This window comes from Pipistrellus hanaki (assembly GCF_964339955.1).
Source record: "Pipistrellus hanaki genome assembly, chromosome: 4".
NCBI lineage: Eukaryota > Metazoa > Chordata > Mammalia > Chiroptera > Vespertilionidae > Pipistrellus > Pipistrellus hanaki.
Window position 1 is genome coordinate 37,345,912 of NC_140506.1, and position 22,669 is coordinate 37,368,580.

The window sequence follows — 22,669 nt, forward strand, 5'->3', positions numbered from 1 at the left end:
CCTTCTTTTTTATGGCAGCATAGTATTCCATTGTGTAGATGTACCATAGTTTTATGACCCATTCATTGATACTTAAAGAGTTTTAGTTACTGCTTTTCCAAGGTCACATAACTAATAATTTGCAGGGCCTAGATTCAAAGTCTGGCTTCTATTACCCCATCCAACAGTCTTATCTACTATGTTACATTCCCGATAAAGCATGATGTGGTATGGGGCTATTTTTGCCTATCAAATATCCATTCTCTCCCTCTTTCTTATTGTAGCACAACACTGAATTTTAACTGAGCACATTGCTCAGCCTCCCTTGTAGCTAAGAATGAACAGGTGACTATAAAATATATGGAATATGTAATCTGTAAACAGAATGTTTTCTGGAACTTCTTTCTCCCTCCCTACCCTACCCTTTGTGAGATGTCCATGTGATGCCTAGAGCTTTAACAACTATTTTGACCCATCAGAAAACTGAAGTTATTCCCCTCAATGTCAGGCTAAACTCAGATGTTTTGAAAAGGATAAACTTGGGAAGGATAATTTCTTCATAGATAAAACTTAGAAGATAATGTAACTAATATGAAGTATGGTAGGGATTAACTATTATTTTTTAAAAATCTTTCTGTGTACTGTATTAGGCCAAAAGTGTTCACATTTTTACATGCGAAAGAATAACATAAAGATGTCTCTAAAATGCAGAATCCTGGGCTCAAGATCTAGAGAGTCTGACTAAGTTGGTCTGAGGGGATCTTTGTTTTAACTAGCACTACCAGACATTCTAATGTTGATGCTCTGTATCCAAAAAATTTGTTAGAAACTGCTATTAACTCTTTTGTGCCACATATTTTTGTTATCAATTTAACCATTGTTAAATAAATTTGAATTTGATTACATATAAACTATGCTCATAAAAATAAAATATTATTTAATTGCTTCCTTAAAATATACCCTCTTAATGTGGGACACTGCGGGATACTCTCAGATGAGCCATGGCTTGGAGCCACCCAAATAAATGGTAACTCTCATTACCGCATGTTCTATAAAATTTTTTCAGTTTTTGAATAGATATTCCATTTGCCCGGGTTAAAAAATCCAAGTGTCCTGTACACCAAAAGATGGTGGGTTTCATTCCTGGCCAGGGCACATTAGTGGCTGGAGGTGGAAGGAGTAAAAAGTGGCCGCTAATGAGTACAGGGTTATTTTAGGGGTAAAAAAGATGTTCTGGAACTAGATAGTGCTTGATAATTACATAACTTATGAATATACTAGAAATCAATAAATTGTATACTTTAAAATGGTAACTTTTATACCGTATGAATTGTATTCCAATTTAAAAATAACTTTGTACATATCATTTCATATGAGTATAGGTATTTTTATGGAATAAAATCCCAGAAGTGGAATTAGTGTGTCAGAAATCATGCACACTTTTACTTTGCAATTTTCATAGATTTTACTGAATTTTTCTCTAGTTTGTGTGCCAGTTTATATTCTCATCAACATGTATGAGGGGGTTTGTTTCATCATAACCTTGCCAACACAGTTGTTGTCATCAAACTTTTAGAATTTTATCAATCTGATAGATTTTTTTAAGTGATATCTTTTAAAATATATATATTTTATTGACCTTTTACAGAGAGGAAGGGAGAAGGATAGAGAGCCAGAAACATCTATCAGCTGCCTCCTGCACACTCCCCACTGGGCATGTGCCCGCAACCAAGGTATATGCCCCTGACCGGAACTGAACCCGAGACCCTAGAGCCCACAGGCTGACCTCTATCCACTGAGCCAAACTGGCCAGGGCTTACGTGATATCTTGGTATAGTTTTAATTTGCTGCTTTCCTATTATGACTAAAGTGAATTGTTCCTGGTTTTTGGTGTGTGTGTGTGTGTGTGTGTGTGTGTGTGTGTGTGTTTATTTATTTTTGCCTATTTCCTATCAAATAACTTTAATTCATTGGAAATGTTTGTTTGTACTGCCATGTTTTGTTACATAAGAATCTGTAATTCTTATGCCAAGAAGGAGCTTGCTCTGTTTCCAACCCTCTCAATCAACCCCAATTTTAGTTTTACCCTACAGCTCAGTATATAATTACTCAAATTGCAATGATTCTCTCTAGCTACAAATTGAACCTTTACAGAAAATGAACCAACTGACATAAAGAGAAAATAATTGCTGAATTTTTAGTCTTTGGATCTGAGCTTTGAAAACCAAACAAAAGGTTGCAACCTCTCCAAACTACTGATTATGCAATAACTAAGGGCCCGGTTCACAAAATTCATGCACTGGGGAAAGGTCCCTCAGCCCAGCCTGCCCCCTCTCACATACTGTGAGCCCTCAGGAGATGTCCTGGAACTAACCCTAAAGAAAAATTTCCCAAAACGCACTCCAAACAAACAGAACTCTGAATTCAAAATCAGTGAACAAGTTTTCATGTAGGAATAATTCTCACATGGGCACAAATATTGTTTGAATCCAGTCTTCCCATTGCCTAATACTTCCAGGTAAAGTGCCAAGGTGAGAGGTAATCCCATATCTAGATTCATAGCTGCCCCATAAACTGCAACTACCAAAACATGCTGACTTATCTGAACTGCAATACCAAACCTTACATTGTCATCTTCCTATGCCACAACGTCTTCATAATTATGATAGGTGGGAATGTTCTGTATGTTCCCATTTCCCATGCAAATCCTATGCCTATTTTTTCATAAGTAGCATACTAAATAAACTTACCCCATTATGGTGATAATAGCTTTTAGAAAAGCATGGAGCAGGGGTCTTCAAACTACGGCCCTCGGGCCACATGCGGCACGTAGAGGAGTCTGATCCGGCCCGCCAGGTTTTTTGGGCAGTGAGCGCAGCCGAGGTGTTACAGTAGGAATTAGTAGTTCATATAGTCCGGCCCTCCAGCTCTCTGAGGGACCGTGATCTGGCCCCCACTTTAAAAAGTTTGAGGACCCCTGGATGGAGTAACAGAGAGAGCATAGCAGCCAGTAAAGATCTTTCGGGGATGTTTTCCTTGAAGGTTAGGGAGCAATCATTTGTCAGAGAGAACATAGGGATTTCCAGATGTATAGCATTGGTGAATTTATCTCAAGGGATGTTGGGAAAGGAATAATGGAACGAGCCCAAGCTATGTTCCTGGGAGGAAAACTTCAGGACAATAATTACCAAGATTATAATGAAAACCAAGTGGTAATTAGCTCTATTGGTTAAGCTAATTAAGTGAGCAAAAAATACTTTGAGAAAATAAAATTTCAGATGTTAAATATTATAGCATTTTTACTACAACTTCAGAATAGCTTTGAGAACATGTAAGTGCAATTTAGAAGATAGTTCTCTATATAATGGAGTGGTAGAAGTAGCAATAAATGGCGTTAAAAGCACATTAAAAGCTGTATGTAATTCACAAATCCATGCTTTGGATTAAGCATGCCAGAGGGTGCTTGTGTTTAATGTCACATTTGAGTGTTCATTAGATTGTAGTACCTTTTGAGTTTTTGCAACTGAATTTTATGGAGTTAGCCATAATATTTTCCCCACCCAAAATGTTGAAATCCGTGCTTTTATCATTACACAACACAAAGAAAAAAAGAGATGTCTTACATTAGAATTATTTTGTACTTTCACAACCAAAGTTACCTGAATGAATACCCTTTACCCATCCATCTATCCATTCATTCATTTGCTCATTCATCAAACATCAAGATTCCCCCGTTATTCTTTGCCAGGAGCTGACCTAGGACATAGGGTCACAAAAGCAAGTGGGGTAAGGGTTAGGGTAGCTTGGAGTAGTCTGGTTGGAGTAGAAATATTTGTTTGGTGTCTGACATTGATTTGGAGAAATTCTTAGTCATTTTTTGTTTCTGAGATGTCTTCTGTTCCTTTCTCTGTTCTCCTTCTAGTATTCCCATTATGCACATGGTACATCTTTTGCATTGTCCTACAATCCTTGGATATTCTGTTCTATTTTTTCAATCTTTTTTTTCTGTTTGTCTTTCATTTTGGGAAATTTCTATTGATATATCCTCAAGCTCCCTGACCAATCTACTAATAAACTCATCAAAGGCAGTCTTCACTTCTGTTACAGCACTTTTGATTTCCAGCATTTCTGTTCATTTCTTTCTCAGGATTTTCATATATTTGCTTTCATTGTCCATTTGCTCTTGCATGCTATCTATTTTATCCATTAGAACCCTTAGAACGTTAATCACATGTGCTCTAAATCCCCGATCTGATAATCTCTTCCATGTCTAGTTCTGATGCTTGCTCTATCTCTTCAAATTGTGTTTTGTCCTTTTGGTATGCCCTGAAATGTTTTTCTTGATAGATGGACATGACATACTTGGTAAAAGGATCTGCTGCATACAGGTCTTCAGTAATGTGGTGGTGAGGTTTCTGGGAGGGAAGCATTCTGTAGTCCTAGGATTAGGACTCAGTTTTTTACTGAAAATGTGCCTCTGGCCTGTGAACTACACAAGTGTTTCTCAGTCCCCCGTCCCCTCACCTTTTAGGTGAGACAAGATGTTTAGAGTGGGCTGGAATTGGCTATTTCCCATCTCCCAGATTAGTCAGGCTCTGGTAATATATAATCCCAGCATGTTAGGCTCTGATTAACTAGTTTCTCCTGAGGGCAGGCCTTGTGAAGAAGAGTGCTCTGGCATTTCAGCCTTGTTCCTTTTCCCTTCCTTTTGCCCAAAGCATGAAAGGATTCTCTCCAGTATTCACCATGAGAACCTGATCAAGCTTTTGGAGGAAAAAGCCACAAAAATGTGGGGCTCCCCCTATGAGTGGGTCCCTCTGGAGTTTTTAACCCTCAGACTTGTGTACATTGAATCCTCAGCAATTTGTCAATTACAATCCAGGTTTTCCTACCTGGGCACTGTTTCCCCTGGCGATTTCTGCTTGTGAGCCTTTGTTCCATGAGCCATGACTCCTTGTATTCTCCAGCTTGTCTCTCTAATCGTGGAGGCAGTGGTTTCCCCTGTGTCCTCTTCTCTCATGGATCCAAGAAGAAGAGTTGATTTTTCAGGCTTTTTACATGTTGTTAGGATGGAGTGGTGACTTCCAAGCTCCTTAGGTATAAAACCAGAAACCAGAAGTAGAATATTTTAATATTTGTATTGTCAGATAAGAGTAAAACATTTTAATTTTCACTTCCCTGACTTCGGGTGACATTAGCATCTTTCATGTGTTCCTTTGAATCTAATCTTAAAAGATGAGTCCGTGTTCAGCAGAGAGAAAAACATGAGCAAAAGCATAGATGTATGAATTGCCCACAGTTCCCAGGGTGTTTTATGGGCACTGAAATTGCTTAGCATAGAGGATGAGAGAGTGACTTCAAGAAAAATGAGATTTAGAGTAGAGAGGGCCCACAGTGCCCGTTGTTTGGATTTAATCCTGCCCCATAGTGCAGAGCTATTGAAGGGTTTTAAACAGGGCTGTGAAAGGTCAGATTTGTTTTTTTGTGGGGGGAAAGTAATCTCTCGGCTGTACGAAGAGTGAAATGGGATGAAAGCACAGAGACGGAAAAGAGATCAAATTTGAGGGAACTGCAGTGGGAGGGCAGGGGTGCAGGGCCTGGATGTGGAGGAGTAGAGGGGCAGGTAGGAGAGGGGTTGGGAAGACAGAGCCATGGCACCACCTGCCAATTGTCTGTGAGAGTGGGAAAGTGGGAAGCCAGTTAGAGAGTCAGTTTTCCATCTGGTTGTTGCTGTGAATGGCTTTATATAAAAAAGACAGTTACAGAGTGGTTCCATTTAAATTCCAGTAAGGTTTCTACAGAGATAATTTTTCTAAATTAAAAAAAAGTGCACATTTACTTAAGGGACAGACAATATTGGATGGCAAGAGCCAGTAATAAATGAACTGCAAGGGAAAACTAATAGAAAAATATTTTTAAAAATGGATGAAGGGAAAAAATGTAAAATACAGGTGAATGAGGATATGAAAGAAAACCAGAGAGGTTTTAATATTGTTTGTTTGTTTACATTTCCTTTTACATACATCAGGATATGCTCTGAAAATATAGAATATTAATTTATGGAAGACAATAGATTCTGAAACATAAATCTGATGAAAATCTCAAAGTGACCACTTACTCCAAACCGCCATTGCTGAGTTCTGCCATGCAGCACTCCCTTAACCTCCTAATGCTGTTTAACATAAAGAGAAATGATTGCCCCTGTTTTACAGACTGGAGTCCTGAGGTATGAAATAAGTTATCTGTTAGTTATTTACTTTTAGGCACTTATTTCATTGCTGGGATAATTTTCATCTGAGTTCTGAAATCCCCTAACATTCCCAGACTGCTTCCCTTCCTCAAGTGTCTTAGGCACAGCAATTACTGATGCTATTTCTTTAACTCTGTATGTGCCAACCTTTAGATAAATGCTGATTTATCTTGGAATCGGTGATACTTTTTAATGCATGTCTGTAAAAATCATCTTTGGTTGAAGGGTACTGTGGAAAACAAAGCTTTGTATTATTATCTTCCTAAAACTCCCATGAAATAAAACATTAACTTAGAAGGAATGTATAATAGCAACATTGGGTATTTCCATCATTTTAGTTTTATAATTTAATTTTTGGATGGTTAGTAAATACAGAGAAGCTCAGCTATGCTGTGAATGTTTGTGCCCTCTTCCCCGCCCCCACCTAACCCACAATGTAATGGTAGGAGGTGGGCCTCTAGGAGATGATTGCATCATGATGCTGGAGCCCTCCTGAAGGAGTAGTGTTTTTATAAGAGAGACCCCTTGCTTCTCCCACCACGTGAGGACATAGCCAGAAGGCACCAGCTATGAACCAGGAAGAGGGTCCTCACCTGAAGCGCAGGTGCCTTGATCTTGGACTTTCAGCTTCCAGACTGTGAGAAATGTTTTTGTTGTTTATAAGCTACCCAGTCTGTGCTATTTTGTAGTAGCAGCCCAAATGGACTAAGACAAGCACAAAGAAAAAATAATAATTATTCATATTCCTACCATCCTTAACTAATCATTCTCATCACTATATATATTATCATTTTGTCATTTCCCCCCACATTTTAAAAAGAAAAATTATTCTAGTCTCATACTTGTTTCAGAGAATTCAAATAACAGAATTTTGCAAGGATAAAAGTTCAAATATCACTTCAAGTCTACCACCCAGAAATAACCATTATTAGTTTTAGAATATTGTTATACACATCCTTCTAAGCATATACATAAATAGAAGGAATACTTTTCTAAACATGGAATCACATCATTTATATCAAACATATTACAAATTTAACCTTTTTAAAAATATATATTTTTATTGATTTCAGAGAGAAAGGGAGAGGGAGAGAGAGAAACATCAATGAAGAGAGAGAATCATTGATCAGCTGCCTTCTGCATGCCCCCTACTGGGGGGTTGAACCCACTACCCAGGCATGTGCCTTTCATGAGAATTGAACCTGGGACCCTTCAGTCCACAGGCTGACACTCTATCCACTGAGCCAAACGGGCTAGGGCACAAACTTAATCTTACTTAAGTTTAATAAAAGAAAGAAAAATTAAAAGAAACTGTTGAACTGGAAATAATTTTTGTTGTTGTTATTGTTAATCCTCACCCTAGGATATTTTTTCCATTGATTTTTAGAGTGGAAGGAAGAAGAAAGAGTGAGAAAAAAATAGAGCAATATGAGAGAGACACATCAATTGGTTGCTCCCTCACACACCCCAGGTCTCAAATGGGGTGGGGATCGAGCCTGCAACTGAGGGACATCCCCTTGACTGCAATTGAACCCAAGAACCTTTAGTCTGTGGGCCACTTTAACCACTGATCAAAACCACGTAGGGCTGGAAATACATATTTCTTTGCCATAAAATATATTATTTCCTACAGGACTCTAAATACTCTAACATGTTAAAAGGCTATATTCACTGTCCTTTTTAAATCACACACACACACACACACACACACACATTTTAATTGGATATAATTAATGACTAATGACTTTCTGCTAAAAAATGAAAACAGTAGCATCTTTATACTCCTTCACATCTCTTTATTCCCCTCCCCCCCAGTTCAAAACATTACCTTCTATTTTATAATCATAATTCTCATGTAAATTTTAGCAGGCATGGCTAATGCACTGAAAAACTCAATGTCTACACCTCTGCCATTCTCAATATTTTTAATGGAAGCAGCTGCTCCTGAGAACTCTCTCCCCAACTGTCAACTCCCAATCAAGGCTTTTCAGCACAATCAACAAGCCTGACTTCCTCCTTGAAAGGAGGGAAGCGGTCCAGGAATGTCAGGGGGTTTCAGAACTCAGATGAAAATTACCCCACCTCGCTAATAAGGTCCCAGAGAAATGTACGTGAAAAATGCCTAGAGATTAATAACTACAGAGTTTTTACTTTGCTTGTGGGAGAGGGAAAGAAGTTATGAGCACTCATGCATTAATAATTTTGACTCTCTATGACTTTTTGTAACACTGCGCTTATCTAGAATGAGGAATGTAAACAGTAGAACTCAGGAGACACAGCTGGCTTCTGAAAACTTCACAAGGAAGTGGTGACAGGAAGTCCAGGGAGAATAGGGTGAAAAGGCAAAGAATGATGGGAAGGTATTTCCAGTATCAGAGAGCCTGGCATAGGGGCTGTACCCCCATCTCAGGGGAGCGCAGCCAGTCTCTACTCATCTCCAGGCCTCCTACTTACTCATTTAGACAGAAAGCTCAGTATTTAGAGCTAAACATCTGGCTTGACAGCCGGGAGCATGTGCTAATGGTAGTTCAGAGGAATTGCTGTGTTTGCAGCTGTTTCTTCTTGATAAAATAATTGTTGTTTCAAATGGGAAATTATTATGTAGAATCAGAGTCAAATGAAAACGTGGTGTCTTACCACAGCTTTATTTAGCACTATATAAATAGGCTTTGGGAAAGGAAGGTATAACATTATAAAGCGAGATCATTATAAAGAGTGGATAAGCGCTTACCTAAAGAGCAAAAGGGAACAATACCAGAGAAATGTGTGACATGTGACAAGAGGCTTGGGTCACATGTCCATTCAATGACTACATGCGTTTTCTAACCCTATTTCATGGGAAACACACACACACTTGTTTAACTGCTTCGTCCAGGTTACAAACTTAGTTGTTTACTGAAAGGCTCAGAAAACCTGTTTGGAGCAGCTATTTGTATGCTCTTAAAATATTTGCAAAGTCTTGAGCCAAGGGTCAAACTGTAATTTACTCGCAAAACAGTTGAAGAAATAAATTAATTATTTTTATTTTATTTTTTATTATTATTATTTTTTATTTATTTATTTATTTATTGCCTGTATCTGCAAAGAGCAATTGAGAGAGTGCAGATGACTTAGGTCCTAGGGGGAGAAGGTAGTTGCTGGACTAAAAAGAAACAGAAGATGAGAAAGAGCCTGCAGAACAGGCTGCATGTCCTGATTTTCTCTTCCTATACTTGGCCATGGTAAAGACCCTAAACTGGCTAAACATTGAAAATGTGAAGGTCTTACGTTACAAGGACAGAATAGATGGGATTTGGTAAGTATAGAGTAGCAAGAATTTCAGAACTTGGGAAACACAAACAAAGAATTTGGGTGTAAACTGCTTCTCAGACTGGAAGATCACAATTGACTGATTCATTTTTCTTAACTCACTGATTTGTTCTTCTGTCAGCTCAATCTTCTATTGAACCCTTTTGCATGATTAATAAATTTCATTTTATTAAAAACATTAATATACATGTACCATATAAGCAATTACTTTTTTATATTACCATGAAATATTTACAAAAAATTGGTCATATTTTAAGCTGAAAAGGAAATAGTATTATATTATATAGTGCAAAGGGTATAATTTGTATTGGCTACATACTCAGATCACAAAATGCAGTAAAAAACTAACGACTTTGAAACTTAAAAACACCCTCCTAAATAACTATTGGGTCCAAAAAATAAAATTAAAATGGAAATAACTGATAATTTGGACATTAATAATAATGATAATACCACACTTAAAACACATGGGAGTGGTTCTTATGTTTAGAGGACAACTCATAGATGTAAATAATTTTATCATTGTCAACAATTTTAAGTTAATAACTAAGCATTTACCTAAAAATCTAGGAGCATAATTTCAAAATAAACTTAAAGAAATATAATTCATAAAAATTGGACACATTAGTGAATTAGTAAAAGAAAAACAATGTATAAATCCCAAAATAACGTTTTTTTTAAAGTTATATTTTATGATGTTGGTCTTTAAGATGGTTATAGATAGGTAGATAGATATTTGTATTGATTCCAGAGAATAGGGGAGAGGCAGAGAGAGAGAAACATCAATAATGAGAGACAATCATTGATCTGCTGCCTCCTGTATGCCCCACATTGGGGATTGAGCCCGCAACCTGGGCATGTGCCCCAACCAGGAATCGAACCATAAACCTCCTAGTTCATAAGTCAATGCTCAGCCACTGAGCCATGCAAGCTGGGCTAAGATTTTTTTTATGAAGATTATGAAATAGACATATTTTGGTCAAAGCAGGTAGTTCATAGACAAACCAGGCCACATCTAAGGCCTTACATAGGCTATATACTACTATAATTTCTCTCTTAATATTCAATAGTTTTTATTTGGTAATATTTCTTGTTTTATTCACACGCAAGTTGTTTAAATATCCACACAATATCAATGTGCCTGCATTTTCACCTATATCTCTAGGAGGAGGTATATTTATAAACATTTCTGCAGCAAATAAAGTAAACATTGTCAGGAAAGAAGTTCTGTTTGAAATAGAAAAACATAAACATGTTTCTCACTGGACGTTGGACTCTGTAAGAACTAACTGACCTTCTGGATAACTAAATCAATAGAGATTTCAACCAGCTGGACTATAATCACACACCAGTGTAATGGGTGCCTCAGGGAAACTGGTGAAACTGGAAAACCAGTTAGGACAGTGGTGAGCTGTTTCTTGGATCCTGGGATTTGTCCTTAAGCCTGGGTTCTCCCTTCCCTTTGTTCTGGGTGTGGCTCCTTTGATGAACTTCTAAAATAATTTTGTTACAAACAAGTACCTGGCCATTGCTCTTATGGACACACCAAACAAAATGCAGATGTTTCTAATTGAGATATTAAATTTTGTTTAGCAATCTAAATTCTATGTCTTTCTAGAATGAGGCTACTACAGAGTTAGGAGGAAACATCTTTGTACTAATTTGAAAAAAAAAAATGTTCTTTTTATTCAGTTATTGTCTCACAGGAAATCATGAGACGAGGACCATACCTGAGGGGACACACAGGTCTATTGTAATTTCTTCCTTCCTGCATGAAAGAAAGATGGTGAAATGAAACTGCACTGGATTGTTACAGCCCAACAAGTGGTGGATCATTAATGCCTCACGTGTGATGCTACTTGTAAATGGGTAAGCCAGATGTTGGGAACCGTTCTGTCAACTACGTGTACTTGTCACTTTTCATAGCTTAGGGGGACAAAGGATCCCTGAGGGTGTGGATTGGGAAATCTCTTCTGAAGAAAATGGTAGCCACACCATCAATTTTCTGAGAAAGAATAAAGGTGGCCCCCCCTACAGCCATGCCTGCCATTGTTGCTGCCCCTGGTCCAGGTGTTCCCCTGCCCCCAGATGAATTGCTCCTGAAAGGCCATGCGGAGAAGACTGAGGAGGAGCTGGGAGATGATGAGGACCCTCTCCGAGAGACTCGGGTCTGATGGAGAAGCTTCCGGAGAGGATCCAGTCCGCAGTCGAAGCCACTTTTTTTTTTTTTAATTTAATAAATCTTTATTGTTCAGATTATTACAATTTTTCATCTTTTTGCCCCCCATAGATCCCCTCCACCGGTTCCCACCCCACCCTCTGCCCTTATTCTCCTCCACCCCCCGTCCTCATCCATAGGTGTACGATTTTTGTTCAGTCTCTTCCCGTACCCCCCTCACCCCTTTCTCCCCGAAAATTGTCAGTCCACTCCCTTTCTATGCCCCTGATTATATTATATTCACCAGTTTACTCTGTTCATCAGATATTTTTATTCACTTGATTTTTAGATTCACTTATTGATAAATATGTATTTGTTGTTCATAATTTTTATATTTACCTTTTTCTTCTTCTTCCTCTTCTTAAAGAATACCCTTTATATACTGGTTTGGTGGTGATGAACTCCTTTAGCTTTTTCTTATCTGTGAAGCTTTTTATCTGCCCTTCAATTCAGAGTAATAGCCTTGCTGGGTAAAATAATCTTGGTTGTAGGTTCTTTTTAGTCATCACTTTGAATATTTCTTGCCACTCCCATCTGCCTGCATGGTTTCTGTTGGAGCCACTGTTGACCTGTCCCTCTTTGTGGCTCAAAGAAATGTACAGGTTTTCCAGGGCAGCCTTGTGGATCGGGACAGCTTCCTTCATGCTCCTGGTTCTTCCTGTTGTCTTTGACACTGAGAAGCTGCAAATGGAGCAACAGCAGCCATTGCAGCAGCCGCAGGTTCTCCTCTGGCCTAACACAAGGCTGTCAGGAGGAATGCCAGGGGCTCTACCTTCACTTCCTGGAAAGATCTAGATTGTTACTGCTCTATTTGGCCTGTCTTGGTGGGAGAAGTTTGAAAATTTAATACTGTTGGAACTGATTTTCTTTTTCTTTTTCTTTTTTTTTTTGGCACTAAAAAAAACAAAAAACAAAAAACAAAAACCTGGTTGGGAAAATTTCCCCTTCATTGTCTCATGGAGAGACTCCCAACTTACAACTGTGCCCTGCAAGCTTTCCCGACTAACTTCTCTCCTCACTCTTGACACCAGTGCATCCAGGCAGATGGTCACTCCAACTCAGCCATCCCGGCTCTCACTGAGTTACTCCGAACTAGAAGGTCTCCTCAGTGTCTGCTTGTGGGGTAGGAACTGACGCCAGTGGGAAGGATGTACCCCTGACCATGAACGACGGTTTTGCTTTGATATGCACACTATAGAGAAATACAGAATGCACTACAGCTGTGGTGTGAAAGTAGCCACTGTGGATTTCTATGTATGTTGGAAAAGAGGGAGGGCCAGCAGCTGTTTTAACCACAGGATGGGCACTGCGGAGGGCAGAGCAGGAGCTCACTTCCTCTGCACATTTTGGCCAGTAGACCTGTGTGTGTGTGTGTCTAAAACAGAAGGGGGGGAAAAAAAAGTCAGTGCTCACTTTTGTAATTAAATATTTAAAATGATTAAAAAACAAAAACAAAAAAAGGTGGCTTTTGGATAAAGGAAGAAAGGGCTTCATTTTCTCTCTTGGTTGGTGACAATAGGACCAGACTCTGGTTAAGGAGGACATGATAGAGACACATAACAGTAGGCGACAAGATGACATTGGCTGCTTGTGACATACTGAGGACTAAAGAGGGAAATGGCTGCAGAGGATCCTTAGTGCAGGCAATGGCTGACTGACTCTAGGACCAACACTTAAATTTCCTTTTTATGTCTTTTTCTTTTGTATGTTATAATTCTCTTTTTATATTTTTTAAGCCTTCAGTAAATTTTTAAGTGCTACAGTCCAATGTTCTTCATGTGGGGAATTAGGAATGTGTTTACAGCTGAAACTATAGTGTAGGAATATGAATTTTGCCTCCTTCTGTACTCTTCCCTGAAGTCAGCTTGGTGGTAGTTATCAGAAAATTAAATTGACGTTCTGGCTGAGTAGAGAGTCACATGCAAGGTAATAAGCTGAGTGCAAGTGGACACCATTGCCAAGGTGGAACAGCTTCCCCGCCTCCAAAGGGAGGAAATTGATTAGGGGATAGGCCATATTTTGATATTATATAGATGGGACTATCAAGCCAGTAGATACTTTAGTTGTAGATGTCAGTCACATAGAAAGAGTCATTCATGCCAGCTAGGCTAACTTGGCAATTAAATAGTAACAGCTTGTGGTACTTTAAAACTACTATAGAAAATGCAATTGAAGAAATAAATTACCCATGGTTAATAGTTAATTATACAATAGTGAGATTATTACCATCTCCAAAAAGAATATGATAAACACAGAAAATTGAGTTTATACCAAATGAAAATCAGATTTAAAACAAATGCAGCCTCCTTCCCATAAGAGTTCCTCTCTTCAATCTCTTTGAAAAGATTGAAGGGACAAGTTGACCATCAAGACGTGGAAAGAAATGTTTACATGTTAAAACAGGTGTTATTTGGCATCACTTTGTTTATGGGCCAAAGGTAGAAATTTCTCCTGTTTCTTGAGAAAAACCTGTGGTTTTTGTTGCTGTCATGTCATAGTTCCTATAGTGCTGCTTAGGAGTCTTAACCGCATGCTGAAGGGATCATATGCTTTCTTCTGTAGCATGGTGGGAAACTTAGGTTGATTTGCAAAGTACTGTAGTTCTTCAAAAGCACAAGCATTTGTTTGTTTGTTTGTTTATTTATTTATTTATTTATTTATTATTATTTTCAATTCTCACCCAAGGATATTTTGCCATTGCTTTTTAGAGAGAGTGGGAAGAGGAGAGACACACACAGAGAGAAACATTGATGTGAGAGAGAACATTGATGTGAGAGATTAGTTGCCTGTTGCATGCTCTTCTCCCCACCACCACAAGGGCCCTGGCTGGGGAGGAGCCTGCAGCCAAGGTATGTGCCCTTGACTAGAATTGAACCTAGGACCCTATAATCCACAGGCCAACACTCTACCCACTGAGCCAATCTGGGTAAGGCAAGGCACAAACATTTTAAAAAATGTAATTTAATATGGGCAGCTAAGAGGAAAGTGCACATAAAAAATAAGTATCTTTTTATTTTCAGCATCAATTTTTTCACAAATACATTGCAGTTATTCTGTGTATATATAAAATTTCTGCAAATTTTGACAATTAAAGTGTCTATTTTGATTGGTAAGATACTACAGCTTGTTTGGACACAATTGTGAATTTAACATCCATCACAACAAATTATGTGTACACTTACACTGTACAGATATTTTAATGAGCTAGAACAGGGATTGGCAAAACATGGATGAGGACCAAATTATTATATCACACCCATATTATCTACATGACTGGAGTTGGTCAAACTGCAAAGTTTGAGGGCACACTCTCCAAGACTGCTATCACTCTGATACTACCAGGAAGTTTGGAACATTTCATAAACCACCCAAACCTAATGAATTTAGTAGATCACTAGAAGGGTTCATAGAGCTCACTGAAAGTTATTATACCTACAATTTGATTTATTATAGGGAAATGATACACATTAAAATCAGCTAAAGGAAGGGAAACATTAGACACAGCTTGGGAGGGTTCCTAAGGCAAAGCTTCCATTGTCTTCTCCCAATGAGGAATGACCCAGCACCGTCCCAGCATCAGTATTTGACAATATCCATGAATTGCTGTCAGAGTTTTGTTGGAGCTTCATTTAATAAGAATAATGGATTAATTGAATACCCACGTGATTGAACTCAGTCTCCACGTCAACTGATACCATGTGACTCAAAGTGTCCACCCTAAATCACATGGTTGTTCTTTCTGGTATGGCCAGCTAGTACCCTAAACAAAGACACTCCTATTAATGATGACATAGCTCACCTTCCAGAAGCATCTTTATACCTGTTGATCAAAAGTAAATTAATTACACATTTAACATATAATTAATGCCAGTATCAATGTTTAGTCCTAAGACATTAATGGGCAAATGTTACTGATAAGCAAAAGGATGGTATGTAGGGAGTCTCCTTGCTAGGGTTGGATTTAAACCTCTGAACATTGTTTTGTGCTTTTGTGCATTCAGTAGGTTGATTAAATTTTGGGAAAGATCCAGCAGTAAAGTCTTATTGTTCCATCAGTAAACTTTTACCAAGGGCCTCTTTTCAGCAAGATAACCACCATGCACACAGCTCTCCAATCTTTCACTTAATCTGCTCCAGATCATATGGAAGAAAAAAAGTAGTGATTTACATGCTAAGGCACAGGTTATTGGATTAAAGCAGTTTTTTTCTAGATCTGTAAAGTCAAAAAAATTTCCTCCCAATTGTAAGGCCTGTGAAGATTTGGCCTTTTTTATGCATACCCCATATAATAAAGAGGTAACATGCAAATTAACCCTCACAAGATGGCTGCCTACTACCAAGCTGGTAGGGGAGGGTTAATGAGAGACAACCAAACAACTGAACAAGCAGGTTGTGAGTGGCAACCAGGCTGGCAGGGGGAGCAGTTGGGAGCAACCAGACTGGGGTGCAGTTTGGGGTGACCAAGTCGGCAGGGGGCCAGTTGGGAGCAATTAGGCCAGCGAGAGGAGTGGGGGGACATTGAGCGGAGACTAGGCCAGTGGGGGAGCAGTTGGAGGAGACCAAGCTGGCAGGGAGGGGACAGTTGGGGGTGACCTGGCCGGCAGTGGGGGATAGTTAGGGGCGACCAGGCAGGTGAGCAATTAGGAGCCAATGGTCCAGGATTGTGAGAGGAATGTCCTAGATTGGAGATAGTGCAGGCTGGATTGAGCACTCCCATCCATGAATTTCATGCACCAGGCCTCTAGTTATTAAAATAAAAACTAACCTACATTCTTTCTCCTAAACTTATTTGTAGGTTGTTACAGTAATGAATGATCATTAAAGAAATTGAAACTAAAGTAGAAAAAGAAAACAAATAGTCTATTATTTCATGTATCTTCTTTTCTAATTTTAGATATTAAAAATGAAGTTGTACCTTTCCTCTTTTATACTCTATGTAATGTACCTTTTCCCATTTATTATTATACTTGTTCTTACAAATTATCACATATTAAAAAACAATTTTAATTGTTATATAATAATCCTTGCATGGATTTAGCATTGTTAATTTAACCATTTGACTTTTGTTTTCTACATTTTTCTCAAGTGGTGTTTTTGTTTCTTTGTTTGGTGGAGTAATACATCAGAATATCATTCCAAATCCTTTTTATAAATTTATGCAAGCTGATGGGATAATCCAGAATCTTTCCTCTAATCATTTAGAGTTTAATGAATATCAATTGCTTACTAAAAGCATATGTATTTACATGAGTTAAATTTCATAATCAAGTCAAATAAGTTTATTTATAATTTTCTTTATCTTAGCAAATACTAACACATATTTAATACTATCTCTCATTTGCATGTTTAATCAATTGAGTTTTCAGAAACATTTAATATGCAGAAGAACAAAAATTAATGTCATCTAGGAAATATCAGTGAAACTTATCTTGGTCAGTGTGGTTTGGCTTGAAATGGGCAGTCACAGGGTAAGAGGATTAGAGGATGCCCTTTACAATTGTGCCACCCAGAGTGTTTTTAATCCAGCTCTGTCTCCTAGCTGTTGTCCTGGATGCCTCCACCCTGTCCCCTTTTCTCTGAAGATCATTTTATCATGACCTCCATCTTCCACCTAGAAGTGCATAACACTGCCCCCTGTTGCGCAGCCTGACCTCTCAGTCCACTCTCTCAATATTGGCAAGGTTCTAGGTTCTGAAGTGAGGGATTTTTTCCCCTCATGCAAGGCAGAACTGTCTGTTGTCTGTTCCTTGCTGTGCTTCTAGTGATAATAGCTCTCCCTAGAAATTTGGCATGAGTTTCCGAGGGCTTGATCAGAAGGCAATCGAGGGAGGCATCTCACACTGCATCCAGAATTGTCCTCCCTCTCAGACCTCAGCAGATGTCCACAGAATAAGCCTGGGCTCTCCTATTCCCTCCTTTTCCCCTGAACTCTTTCCGCACCAACCACACAGCCTATGAGAGGATAAAGAAAGAGTTTCCATTCCTCAGTGGCTTCAGGGCCCAGGGTTAGAGGCTGGCTGTCAGCATCTCCCACTGCTCCTCCAGGATGTTCCTTGGTCCTCTTGAAGCTGTTCTCTGGCAAGCCTGTCTACAGGCCACCCTGACATGGTTAGACCTGAGGCCTCAACTTCTTAACTCCCACCCCCCCATTTTTCTTATATTGATTATGGTATCACATAATTGTCCTCATTCCCCCAATCCATCCCAAACACCTCCCTACATATGCCCTCACCGCCCCCCAATCCTCCCCCCCCACCCCCCCCGCTCCATTGTCCATGGCCACTGGCCAGGCCCATATTCAACTTCTTAACTTGAGCTAATGCTCTGGAATCCTGATTCCATTGATTTAGAAATTATTGGACTTGATTTTATTGTGTTAACATGTTTAAATTCTCACATTGCTAAATCTCCATTGATTTTCTTTTTATTAAATTCATTTGTGTACCAGACAACAATTTAATCAGGAAACTGGTCTAATAATACCCTTGTGAAAATGTGATTTATTTCTTCAGAACATTGCTTGACAAAGTAGCTGTTTTCTGTTCTTATTTTATGATCATTGATGTTTCCTTGCCCTGTATGGTAAAAAGTGGGTGACAAAGCAGCAAAGGGAAGGCAAATGTTTTTTTGTGTTTTTTTTTAATTTTATTTGTTTTACAGAAATTTTATTCTTTCTAAAAAATCTTTTTAGGCCTGGCTGGCATGGCTCAATGATTGAGCATCAACCTATGAACCAGGAGGTCATGGTTCAATTCCCAGTCAGAGCACATGCCTGGGTTGTGGGCTTGATGCCCAGTGCGGGGCATGCAGGAGGCAGCCGTTCAATGATTCTCTGTCATCATTGATGTTTCTATCTCGCTTCCCATCTCTCTTACTCTCTGAAATCAATTTAAAAAATATTTTAAAAGAATTTTAGAACTCTTTTTTAAAAATATATATTTTATTGATTTTGTACAGAGAGGAAGGGAGAGAGATAGAGAGCTAGAAACGTCGATGAGAGAGTAACATCAACCAGCTGCCTCTCGCACATCCCCTACCGGGGATGTGCCCACAACCAAGGTACATGCCCTTGACCGGAATCGAACCCGGGACCTTTCAGTCCACAGACCAACGCTCTACCACTGAGCAAACAGGTTTTGGCAAGAATTTTAGAACTCTTTACTACAGCTATTATGCACTATAATAAAATGTATAATTATATGGCAAAAATTCAGAATGTATGGTGAAAACTTCTATTAATAAAGCAAGTAACAAAAAGAGATTAGAAAAGCCATTAGTTGAGTGCAAATTTGATGTGAAAGAAATTTCTTTGGCTTTATCCCCATCAATCTAACCATCTATCCATCTATCCCTCCATGCATCTGTAAATCTATTCATTTGTCCATCCATCTATGCAATCATTCACCTTCCACCTATGTCAGATGCTCTGACCATCAAGGATGTGAAAATGATCAAGATGTGATGTAGCCCCACAGGAATAATATATTATCTAGAGGGGGGACAGAGATGTGTCAGGAGGTATGACATTCCTTGGGCCATGTCAAAGGACAATTATAAGGAATGTTTTTACATGGTTCCTCAAAGAATCCCCAGTGGAATTTGAGCCCCAATTACCCACAGTTGTGAACTGCTTAATACTTTCTCCTTTATTGGCTTTCCTTCTTCCTCACTCTGGCTTCCTTGGAATACCATCCACACATACTACTTGTATCCAATTTCCTTGTCACTTTTACTCAAGGTCCTGCTTTCGACAGAACCCAATTTTTGTATTTAATACAAAATAATAATTTCTATAGATGATAAAGATATTAGTAGAATTCTCTCGTTCTATAGGGGATGAAACAACTAATTTCTTGGGTTGGAGTTGCCAGGGAAGTTTATAAGTCAATTGCAGGAGCCAAAGAAAGGAAGAAATTTGAAATTTATAGGTGAAAGATAAGGTTCTCCAATTTCTTTAACTAGAGTTCAACATGGGATGTGTAGTCCTTGGATGATATAATGAAGGCTAATTTGCATATTCCCTGTTATTTGAGTGAGTTACATAAGCCTGAGTTTTGATGGGCTTTTGGGAGGAGTCAAGGATGAAATAATTTGGAGCTAATGCCCAATCCTTGAACTAAGCAGTTTTAAGAACAAATATCGATAATATGAACAGGTCTTTATTTTGACCATTGAAACCATTCCTTGGAACAGGGAGGATGGTTGGAGGTAGGAGAATATCAGAAACCCAGGCTTGGTCCAAGGATAATGGTTGTGGTCAGGGATGAAAGGACAGTTTGCTTGCAACACTATATGGTGGCTTTCTACTGCCTTGTAAGCAAGCTTCCAGAGCAATGTGTGCCAGATTCCAAGATAGAGGGGCTGTGAACATTTAAAGAATGCCAAAAGGGAAAGCTGTGATTCATCAAAGCATTGTAAAACACTAAAATCATGAGAACCTCTCTAGAGAAACCCATTCACCAGAACCTAGATCTTTGGCTAAGATCTCTGGAAAGTATGAGGTTTGAGAAGGTCCATACTAGTGTTAATGGGAGGAACAATGTCCTCCCTCAGCTCCAGAGCCTTAAACTATACCAAGAGACAGGCACAACTATCAACGTTCCGGAGGTCACAAATGGGGGAAATCAACTGCGGCAGCTGTCCCACAGACTAGTCAGGTTATGCAATGGAGGAGGTTATGCAATACAGATGGGCAAGAGCTCCAGCTCTCAGACCCAGCGACTATGGACATAGTTATCCACATCCTTCTGGCTGTTTCTCCCCAGTCAGCTGGTAGTCGACATTGGGTTCTAATGGCATACTTAACCACCAAGATTACGGCACTTCTCTCATTGTTGTTGAACAACAACATGAAATTCTCTCCTGGGACAATATAATAAAATCTAATATAGAATGTGATGACAAACAGTACAAAACTCCAGATATGAGGTGTGTATTGGTCATAATAATTCTTAAAATAACTTTCAGATTCATTTCACCTCTCTGAGTTCCCATTTTCTCATTTGTAAAAGAGAGATAATAATATTTATCTTCAAAGGTATGTCATATAAGAAAATGGGTGCTGAGCCTCCAGCATCACAATACCTGACAATGCCAGACATTCAAGGTAGTTTAGCTGTCTCTACCCTCTCCTCCTGAAGGTAAGGAAGAGAATAGCTGCTCTAAATAAATCTGGTTTCTTTTTTTTTAAAAATCCTCAGCATTAAAGTAAAGATGAAGCATCTGAAAGTAACCTTTCTTTTTTAAAAGACCTGATAATCAGGTTTGGGGTACTTCTTTGGGAAGATCAGAAATGGGTTAGATTTCTGTGATTATTTCCTTTCTTACAATAGTCCCCTAAAGATTTATACACAATTTGCAATTTAAAAATTATAAACTGTTTTTCTTTTGAAGACTTTTGTGAAAATTGAATAGACATTAGGTAATATCAAGTATGATTACATAATTTATGGCTCATGAAACAAAATCGGTTTTCTGGAATTATACCTAGATAAAAATAATAGTCTGCCTTTTGTCTCTTTACACAAATGATCCAATGTAGTCACAAGTCTGTAATATTTATTTTACTACATTTATATATTGCTAACCTATATGAAAAAAGCCTAATATGCTGTGTCCAGTTGACCAGTTGGTCATTCAAGCAATCAAATCGTAATATGATAATGATATGCTAAGGCTGTTCAACCACTTGCTATTATGTGAACTGACCAGCTGGGGGCAGATGCTCCATTGATAGGTTAGTTTGCTGCTGGGTCTAGCCAATTGGGACTGAGTGAGATGGGCTAGAGTCCAGTGTTTCCCAAACTTCTCTCATGATGAGAATCACCTGGTGGAGTTGTTAAAACACAGATTCCTGAATCCCAACTAAGAAGTGCTAAACTAGAATTTTTGAGAACATATAGGTAAAATTGCATATCTAACTTAGTGCTCTGTATATAAAATCTGTCTTAGAGCACTAGTTAAGTATACAATTTTACCTATATGTTCCCAAAAATTCTAGTTTAGCACTTCTTAGTTGGGATTCAGGAATCTGTGTTTTAACAACTCCACCAGGTGATTCTCATCATGAGAGAAGTTTGGGAAACACTGGGCTAGACACATCCTGGAGCCCTCCCATGGTTCTTCCCTAGCCAACCAACCTTCCACGTCTCTCCCGGGCCCCAGTCGTGCACTGGTGAGGTCCCTTGGCTTGGCCTGCACTCTCTTGCAATCCGGGATCCCTTGAGGAATGTCAGCGCTTTTTTTGGCCCAATCCTGCAGGCCAGACAGAGTGACCCCACTGGTGCACAAATTTATGCATCGGGCCTCTAGTATATTATATATTATTATATTCATATTTACTATTTATGTATAATTGTAGTATAATGTACAGATAATATAGTATGTTATATACTACATAATATATTTTGCTATAATACTACTTTACTTTTTCTAATTTTTTTAATAGCATTTAAAATATGATCACTGATAAATGCCTCAATATATAGGCATATATATATATATATATATATATATATATATATATATATACACACACACACATACATATATATATATATATGTATGAAGATATATATATATCTGCCTTCAGAGATCATAATAATCTGGCCACTCAGTGTATATACACAATAATATATTTCTGTCTTGCAAAATAAGGATAACTTCACCATAACATCATTCCTTTTTTTTTTTTTTTTTGTATGTGCAAACTTGTTTATTGCCATGTTCAATGTTACGTTTAAAGGTAACACATTAACCCTAACTGGTTTGGCTCAGTGGATAGAGCGTCAGCCTGCAGACTGAAGGGTCCCAGATTTGATTCTGGTCAAGGACATGTACCTTGGTTATAGGTACATCCCCAGTAGGGATGTGCAGGAGGCAGCTCATCGATGTTTCTCTCTCATCAATGTTTC

At 38.6% G+C, this 22,669-nt stretch overlaps 1 pseudogene across 1 annotated transcript; it reads left to right on the plus strand.

Moving 5' to 3' along the window:
* The first annotated feature begins 11,577 nt into the window (after positions 1-11,577).
* LOC311621834 (mitochondrial import receptor subunit TOM22 homolog) lies at positions 11,578-12,551 on the plus strand (annotated as a pseudogene). The gene is made up of 2 exons: positions 11,578-11,744; positions 12,308-12,551. The product of its transcript is annotated as a mitochondrial import receptor subunit TOM22 homolog (transcript).
* The last annotated feature ends 10,118 nt before the right edge of the window (positions 12,552-22,669 follow it).